A 9,629-nucleotide genomic window follows, 5' to 3' on the forward strand; every position below is an offset into this window, starting at 1 on the left:
TCGGCAGAATTCACCGAGAAACTCGGTCAAAACCCGGATTCTGCCGAGAATCTCTGTCGTCTGTACAGTTTTGGCTCGATGGAGCCGCCGAGGAACTCGACGAGAAAATAGAGAACATGTTCTCTATTTTCTCGTTGTCCTCGTTCTTCTATGGGAGAAGCCGGCCCGCCGAGCTCCTCGGCGGCTTCATCCCAAAACTCGACGAGGAACTCGACGTGCCAAGCACGTCGAGTTCCTCTGTCGTGTGTACGGGGCCTCACAAGACAATATATATATATATATATATATATATATATATATATATATATATTTGTGATAGCTGCAATCGGGGTATATCTAATATGTTTTTCCTTGTATATAAACCATAAAAACAAATATTGTGTCGTGCTATCATTAGAAAGTGCATACAGTAAGATCATTGTAATAATCATACAATTTAAAAACATATGTGCAAGTAATAAAATATCCATAAACAATCCATAAAGTCCAGGAAATAAAGTGCTTTTATAAAAAAAAGTTCATATAAACATTTGTGTTTGACAAAATCCAGTGTTCCAAAAGTGAATTACACCCAGACAGTGCACACCCCACTCACTAGCAAAACCGCTATTAAGACCCCAGGATGGAGATCAGGCTGCACCTTATCCCAATATCCCTATAGGATGGATGGGTGCCAGGAGCTGGGATTTCAAAATGGACAAAACCAAGCAAACAGGATGAACCACAATCAATCACTGGGACCTAAGGCGTAATTAAAACTGCCCCCAAACCCAATATCTCTATTTCTAACATACACTTATTGATTACAATTCCAGCCAAACCCCCTTTTTTATTTGAGGCTAAAATAAGAAATGGCTATTACCTCTGTCAAGTTTTAAATGATATCTGGATCTCGTTAAGAAAGTTTTCCACCCATTTACTGTCATTCTGACAGTGGTTGCAGGAGGCAGGTGGGAAAAGAAAATTTCCAACAGAAAAAATCAACAACAATAATATTGTAATTGAGAAAAAAAGGCTAAAACCCTTGTCCGATTTTTACTAGAGAAAAAAGGTGCTGTGTGTGTGTGTGGGGGGGGGGGGGGGGTTGGCTGGGGTGTAAAACCTCACCTAGGTTAAAATTTTATAAATTAATACTAATGCGTGCATTCCTTGTGATAGCAAAAACAGTCAAATCTGAGTTCATCATGTCTTTGAAGAAGACAATTGCAGTTTATATCCCAAATGGTAATGTTTGCCAATGTGCATGTTGGTTGTACATAAATCTATAAATGTATGTGAGGGTAGCAAATTTAACTTTATTGCTATTTTATGACACATTCCAGTTACCAGTTGTCACACAATTAAACAAGTGTATTGCTCCAGCATCATCAGTCAGTCACATGAAAATGTATGGAACTGTGCTTACTGTACCGTGAAACAATTATATCCTGCAGGAAATATTGTTTCTAGCAAATGTGAAATGTCACACTGTAAAAAAATATTCAAGATTGTGAAAACCAGCCATATCGTTAATTGTAAAATGCATGAGGGGATCTATGTAGCATGGAAAGTTTATTTTTTTGTCTCTTTGTGCAGTTGTAGTTGTTCTGCATCTGCCAGTGATATATGTATCCGTCACACATCATTGCTCTGAAGGGATGCAACTCCAATAGTACACGTGAAAGGCAACGTGTGGTTACATTTCTTATTCCAACAATGATGGCTCTACCTAATAATAGAATAAATACCAGTAGAAAAATATTTGCTAACAATTTGATAAAAACTGCAATGTAAACACCTATTTTTGTATAGGATACCTTGATAATGTCCACCCCCAACTATGTTTTCAAATGTCATTACTGCACATTTGCACATCATTGCTTTTGTAAACTAATATCAGGGCGTGAGAACAGAGAATAGAAGCTTCCATGTGAGTTACTTTGCTTTGTGATAGATTCATTCATTAAAATCGACCCCAGAATTTTAAAGTTGAACTTGCACCTAAAAAATGAAGTTTCATGGTTTTTGACGCCCCTTCCCCTACTGGAAATAATAAAAAAAAAACACCTAGGCAAGAGTGATGGCATCCTCCTTAGAGTGAGATCTGGGGAATGTAGAATACTCCAAATCTCACTGAAAAGATTATCTAAGAACTGTGCATTTTCTTGGGAAATTGAGGCCTTGTACACACGGGCCAGAATCTCGTCAGGAAAAAAACTTTTTTTTTCCTGACGAGATTCTTGTCAAGAATCTCTTACCGCCGAGTGTACACACAGACCTTTCAAAAGAACTGCGGTTCTTTTCAAAGGCAAGAATGGGGTGACGTCATTGCGTACGACGAGCATGCGCTCGTCACATTAGATGCCGTTGCCGCCATCTTGCTTCACCCTACCTATTCCATGGAAGCTATCACGCATGAATCAAAGTCATTTCGAGCATGCGCGGGTTTCCACGGCGACAGGTAAGTATACACACTCTCGGGTTTCTCGTCCGGAAACAGGCCGACAAGAATCCCGACGAGAAAATAAAGAGCAGGATCTCTATGTATCTTGTCGAGATTCTAGGCAGATTTCCAGACGAGAAACCTGAAAGCCTCAAACACACGCTCAGTTTACTCGGCAAGAAAGCTCTGCCAGCAGTTTTCTTGCGTGTTCTTGCAGAGAAAAAAGCAGAGCGTGTGTACGAGGCCTCAGAGTACACAATAGTGCCTGGACCTCTTCTGAGGGTGATGAGGTCACATCCTGCAGTACAAAAGCAAGAGAAAAAGTGAGTGAAATATATTTTTTCCCTTTGCAGGTGTTTCTTATAACTTTATTTTCATTGTTTCAGCAAAAGGAAGGGGTAAAAAGGTAAACAGAGGAACTAGCATGTAGTGCAAGGTTCGCTTTAAAGTGGAGTCCCACCCTTACTTTCCATCACTTTTTGTTGTGACAAAGTGCAGGGAAATAATATAAGTGTGCTCTCGCGCCACCAAATGAAGTATAAATAAAGTGTAAATAAAGTGTAGCAAAGTGCAGGGAAAACTCTCCTATAAAAACATATTGGGCAATAAAAATAATAACACATAACAAAAAAATTGGTTTGAGTTAGTCTTTTATCTTTTGGTAAACCAAGTACATATCCATATAGGCTGCTTTTTTCAGTGTTCAAAAGCTTGCACCATAACAAAGTTGGTATTCCCTCATACATTCCAGAACTTATTTCACAACCTGGGCATGGTTTTCACAAGGGTGTTACACACTGAGTTTGATTTCCTGCAAATAGACTGTTTATTATACACATTTTTTTTACCTTTCTAAGTGGGAAGGGGCAGTATGCACTAAATATATCTTGCTGAATACAAAAAAAGAGCTATGAACAAAGTCTTTTTATTGCCATTTCCCTGTGCATTGTGAATTTATTTTTAAAATTACATTCATATATTATTATTTTCATTTGATTCATCAACACAGTTTAGGCCTGTAGAGGCTGGAGCAGTTCTTATAAAAAGGTTAAATAGCATAGAAGTCTATTTTTCATGTGGCTGAATTGTGTGGAAAAACATTTATTACATTTAACTCACCCCAGTAACTTCATTTTTGCCAAAGGTAGTATTTTGTTTCTCAGGGAACTATTATGTTATGTTTAAATCAAAGATAACCGTGGATTATAGATACCAAAAAAGAAATAAAAAAAAGTCTGCAGGCCCGCACGACAGCTGCCAGTAAAATTGATCTCACTGGACTTAAAAAAAAAAAAGATAAGGAATAAGCCAGCTGCCTGAATCCAACAGATCTTATTACAAATATAAATAGTTGGTGACAGTTATATTTTGTGACATATTGCATTTTATACAATACAGTTAAAAGATATTAGGGATGTTCTGTAACCATACAAAGGTATAAAGGCTCAGAGCTGCTTCTTTACATGTCATAAAAATGCTGAATTTTAAATTTCTCCTCTGACTTACCTCTAACTTTCTGGTATGTCTCTGAGGCAGGAAGTAAAGGGAAATCTTTTTAATGGGCAGAAGATAGCAAAAGAAAACCTGACAAAAGTTTTTATTATTCATAATAATACAAAAAAAAAAAAAAAACACTTTACATACACTTTCTGTATGTAACTTTGTAACACAGTAGGGTCTATTTCTAAAAACAATTAACAGTGAAAATATCTTATAAATCATGCAAAAGTAATAAATAAAGCCAGTAATGTTTGTAATATGTGTGTAATTTCATTCATGCCTTAACTCATTTGTGATCTTGGGTTAATTCAATATCCTTATTTATTTTATACCACAGAGCTACCTCAGTTTATCTACTTTGAGTACACTTGGTAATTTTATGAACAGGATATATAGAACTAGTACCATATTTATCGGCATATAACACGCACTGGCGTATAACGCGCACCCTCATTTTAAGAAGGAAGTTTCAGGGAAACAAAAAATGTAATACTGAACTTTTAAGCACAATAAGGGTAGCTCAGGAAGTGGGTAAATCCTTCTGGGGCTAAAGTGGTTAAGATCAGTGCACACTGATGCCTGACAAGGGAGGGCAAAGAGACACAAACTATTTGCAAGGAGGGGGGCTGTCAGCCAGTGTGTGTTGTGTGTTTCCCTTAGCTCCCCCTCCCCCTGTCAGACAGTGTCATTTATTGCTTCCCCCCCTCGCTGGCATTATAATTTAGTGTTCTCCGACGACCAACAGCCACAGCCTTTTTTTTTTGTCAGATTTTCGTGTAAATGATTTGTACCTGTCAGATCCAGCAGACACTCGGATACGGCGGCAGACCTTCTCCTGCTGCTCTCTATACACAGAAGCCAGTCAAACTCTCGCGAGGAGTGCAGAGCTTTACCACGGCTACGCTATGAGGGCTGTGAGACTTATACCTAGATTCAAAGACCGCGCCGCAACTTTAAGGCGGCGTAGCGTATCGTATTTACGCTACGCCGCCTTAAGTCAGAGAGGCAAGTACTGTATTCACAAAATACTTGCCTCCTAACTTACGGCGGCGTAGCGTAAATGCGGCCGGCGTAAGCGCGCCTAATTCAAATGAGGATGGGGGCGTGTTTTATGTTAATTACTCGTGACCCAACGTGATTGACGTTTTTTACGAACGGCGCATGCGCCGTCCGTGTACATATCCCAGTGTGCATTGCTCCAAAGTATGCTGCAAGGGCGTATTGGTTTCGACGTGAACGTAAATTACGTCCAGCCCCATTCACGGACGACTTACGCAAACGACGTAAAATTTTCAAATTTCGACGCGGGAACGACGGCCATACTTAACATTGACTACGCCTCCTAGGAGCAGCTTTTACTTTACGCGGCGTATCTCTTACGGAAACGGCGTATCTTTACTGCGACAGGCAAGCGCACGTTCGTGAATCGGCATATCTAGTCATTTACATATTCTACGCCAAACTCAGCGGAAGCGCCAAGTAGCGGCCAGCCTAAAAATTACACTTTAAGATACGACGGCATAGGAGACTTACGCCGCTCGTATCTTAGCCTAATTTAAGTGTATCTGGTTTCCAGAATACGCTTAAATTAACGCTGGCAGAGATTCAGAGTTACAACGGCGTATCTACTGATACGCCGGCATAACTCGCTCTGAATCTACCTATTAGACTGGCTACTGTGTGCAGAGAGCAGCAGGAGAATGTCTGCCGCCGTAGCTGTGTATCCGAGTGTCTGCTGGATCTGATTGTACCGGGACCCCCCTGTCTCTGGTGTCTGCTCCTCCCAAGGCACTATATGCGGTATGTACAATGCCGTTTTTAAACTCTATCGAAGTATAACGCGCACATGCTATTTTCACTCTGTTTTCAGGGTTAAAAAGTGCGCGGTATATGCCGATAAATACGGTACTTTATTTTTCTCTGTGATAGTATTTTGCATATAGAGATTATACAACTCTACTTTACTTAAGTTTTGTTTCACAGACCCTTATGTCTACTTTTGGTGGGTTCCAATTCCATTCATGCACCTCCTTGTGCCTCTCTTTGGTTGTCCTGTTGGGGTGCTATCTGCCCCTTTCACAACTTCCGGGTCAAACACTGTGTGGCTATCGTCATCTGGAGCCGTTAAAATAATGATTTTTTTAATCGAGCTGGTTTAAAAGTACTTTTCTTTCATTAATCAATGCCAGCAGTTCAGCAACACTATAAATCACTCACCCTTTTTTTTTAGAAAGTGCTCAAATATATTCTGAAACCTTGTTTTCTAGCTTTTCAGATTTTTTCCACTCCCGAAGAAGTGAAAATACATTCATGAAATGCAGTAAGTATACACTTCTTTTTAGTAATTTGGTTATGTGGGAATATCTGTATGGAGGAATTATATCAATACAATAGGCATCTTAGGCTGATGCATGCTGGATATAACAATCCAGCTTGTTTTCTTTTACCACTTGCCACCTGCACTATAGCCGAAAGACGGCTACCGCTTGGGCTTCCAATGCGGAGCAGACTCGGCTGATCACAGATCAAGGAAAAGGGCCAATCACACCAGCCCCTTACCATGTGATTAGCTGATCACAGGATGTAGACAGAAGCCAGTTATCACAAACAGCGTGAGAAGAAGAAAGTCGATAAATGGCTACTGTTACAGGGACATCTGTCCTAACAGTGCCCACCAGTGCTGGTAATCAGTGTCCACCGGTGCTGCCAATCAGTGCCCACCAGTGCTGCTAATCAGCGTCCATCAACGCCACCTATCAGTGCCCATCAGTGCTGCCAATCAGTACCCATCAGTGCCTCGTCAACAGTGTCACCTATCAGTGCTGCTTATCAGTGCCACCTACCAGTGCTTATACATGCCCATCAGTGCAGCCTCATCAGTGTGAACACCAGTGCCACCTATCAGTGCCACCTATCAGCACCCATCAGTACCGCCTCATCAGTGCCTATCAGTGCTCTTCAGTATGGCCTATTAGTCAGTATCAGTGCCCATCAGTGCAGCTTCATCAACACACATTAGCGAAGGAGAAAAATTACCCGTTTGCAAAATTTTATAACAAAAAATAAAAAACCTAGTGGTGATTAAACGCAATGATAAAAAATGTGTTTGGGTACAGTGTTGAATGACCTTGCAATTATCATTCAAAGTGTGACAGTGTTGAAAGCTCAAAATTGGCCTGGGCAGGAAGAGGGTAAAAGTACCCAGCAGGCAAGTGGTAATTTATAAGATTTTAATGTACTGTTCAATAATCTGACATTTTACTTCTAATCAACTTACATTTTATGCTTCATTTAGAGTTCCGTGGCCAAATATGGTTTGTGTACCTTACTTACTAAATATGAAAGGAGGCACAGCATGTTAGGCATCAGAGTACTATATTATTTATATTTTCTTTAAATGAAAACATACTATACTATATTGTGGCTGGTCACATTATAGAGAAAATAGCTTTTGACTTAGATGTTATAAAAAGTAAAGAAAGAGGTGCCTTCTCAGTATGAACTGTAGAAACTTTATGGTACAATAGATAAAAACACTCACATTGAGGTTAAAAACGATCAGCATGAGGAAAATCCTGCAGCGGTGCATCTCCTTGATCGCTGGTTCAACAGGCTTTATCACTCAGTCACCCATAGAGAACTGTCCGCTGGCTCTGTACACTCTGTGGCTCAGATGGTAATACAGAAGAGAGGCGCTTGTGGACGGCAGCAGCATCTGACGTGACGTCACTGGAAGTGTGTACAATGCCGTTTCTGAGCCTGCGCCTTGTCAGTGCAATGGACAGGCGTGCTCCTTTGTCAAGCTGGATATGCAAGAATTCAACATGCTATATATAGAGTCCACCCTCTTGTGGTGATAGGGGAAAATGGTCATACAGGTGGGGGGCCATCTAGTGGACATACTGGAACTAACATACTGGAAATAACAATAAAAACAACAATGAAAATATGTAATGTACTACATATTGGGAACGACTGTTATTTCCAGTATGTCCACTAGATGGCCCCTCACCTGTATGACCATATTATTCTCCACCTGTGTTTCATCATCACCTGCCATTTCCCCTTATCACCACAAGATGGTGGACTCTATATATAGCATGTTGAATTCCTGCATATCCAGCTTGACAAACAAGCATGCCTGTTCATTGCGCAGGGTCAGAAACAGCATTGCAAACACTTCCGGTGACATCAGATGCCGCTGAGGTCCATGAGCATCTCAGACCTCTCCTCTGTAATACCATCTGAGCCACAAGGTGTACAGAGCCGGCGGACAGCTTTCTATGGGTTTCTGAGTGACACAGCCTGTGGAATCAGCGAGCATGGAGACACACCACTGCAGGATTTTCCTCATGCTGATCGGTTTTAATCTCAATGTGATTGTTTTTATTTATTGTACCATAACGTTTCTACAGTTTAAACTTAGAAGGCACTTCTTTCTTCACCCTTTTTCTACATGTTTTGGAGCATGCTTTTGCTATCCTGAAGAGGCCTACCCTGAGTTATGGACTGTTTCTTCTTCACCCCTGGATATCACCATCCATCTTGCATGGTGGGTGCTCTCCCCTGATCCACACCCATTCTAATAACACAGACTCAGGTTCTCTGGCATCATTTCAACTACAGTTTGCATGAGAAACACACCCATTTCCACTGACTTAGATGTTATACCCATGGGTTAAGATTTGCTTTTTTTTAATTAAGCCCCTTGTAACTAAAGACTATCCTTGCAGGTGCTGTAGATCAGTGGTTCTCAACCCTGTCCTCAAGTACCCCAACAGGCCATGTTTGCAGGTTTTCCTTTATCTTGTACAGGTGCTTTAAATCAGAGTCAATGGCTTAGTATTTTGCACAGCTATTTTATCTAAGAGAAATTTCCGAAACATGGCCTGTTGGGTGTACTTGAGGGCAGGGTTGACTGCTATAGATGAGCCAGTTCATAAAGATAGTACAGTGGAATCCTGGATTACGTACATAATCCGTTTCAGGAGAATGCTCATAATCCAAAGCACTCGCATAGCAAAGCATGTTTCCCCCTAGAAGTCAATGGAAAAAAAGATAATTCGTTCCATATTGACTTCTATGGCATGCAATACCGCATGTGGCCAGAGGTGGGGGAGCATCAAAGAGACTCAGAAATACTCAAAGACAACTCAGCTGCACTTGGAAACCCTCAGAAAGGCTTGGAAACATGCGGGAACTGAGTATCTCTGAGTGTTTCAGAGTATTTCCAAACGTCTCTGAATGGCTCCAAACTGCTCCGAGTGTCACCGGCATCCCTGTACCTCTGGCCAAATGAGGCACTGCACACTGCAGAGGCTTGAATTATGCTCATTTTAAAAGAAAACACTTGCATACCGATTCAGGATTTAAAAAAAAAAATTGCTCGTATTGCGAAATGCTCATTAACAGAGTTACTCACAATCTGAGGTTCCAATGTATTGCTAGCTTATCTTAAAGGCATTGGTGTTGATTTACTATAGTAATAAAGCATATTAATTCCATTTGCAAAGTGAATTTACACCTAGCTGTGAGAATACGGTGAAAATAAGTGAACATTGATTTTGCAAAGATTATCTAGTTTTGTACAATGAAAAAAAAAAAAAATTGATGCTTGAACTCAGCTTTACCTAATTTACTAAAAAGCCTACCTTTTTGTGCCCTCAAAAAGTAAACTTGCTCTACTCCTTTAAGAAGTCAACTTGAT

This window comes from Rana temporaria, chromosome 4 (assembly GCF_905171775.1).
Source record: "Rana temporaria chromosome 4, aRanTem1.1, whole genome shotgun sequence".
Lineage (NCBI taxonomy): Eukaryota > Metazoa > Chordata > Amphibia > Anura > Ranidae > Rana > Rana temporaria.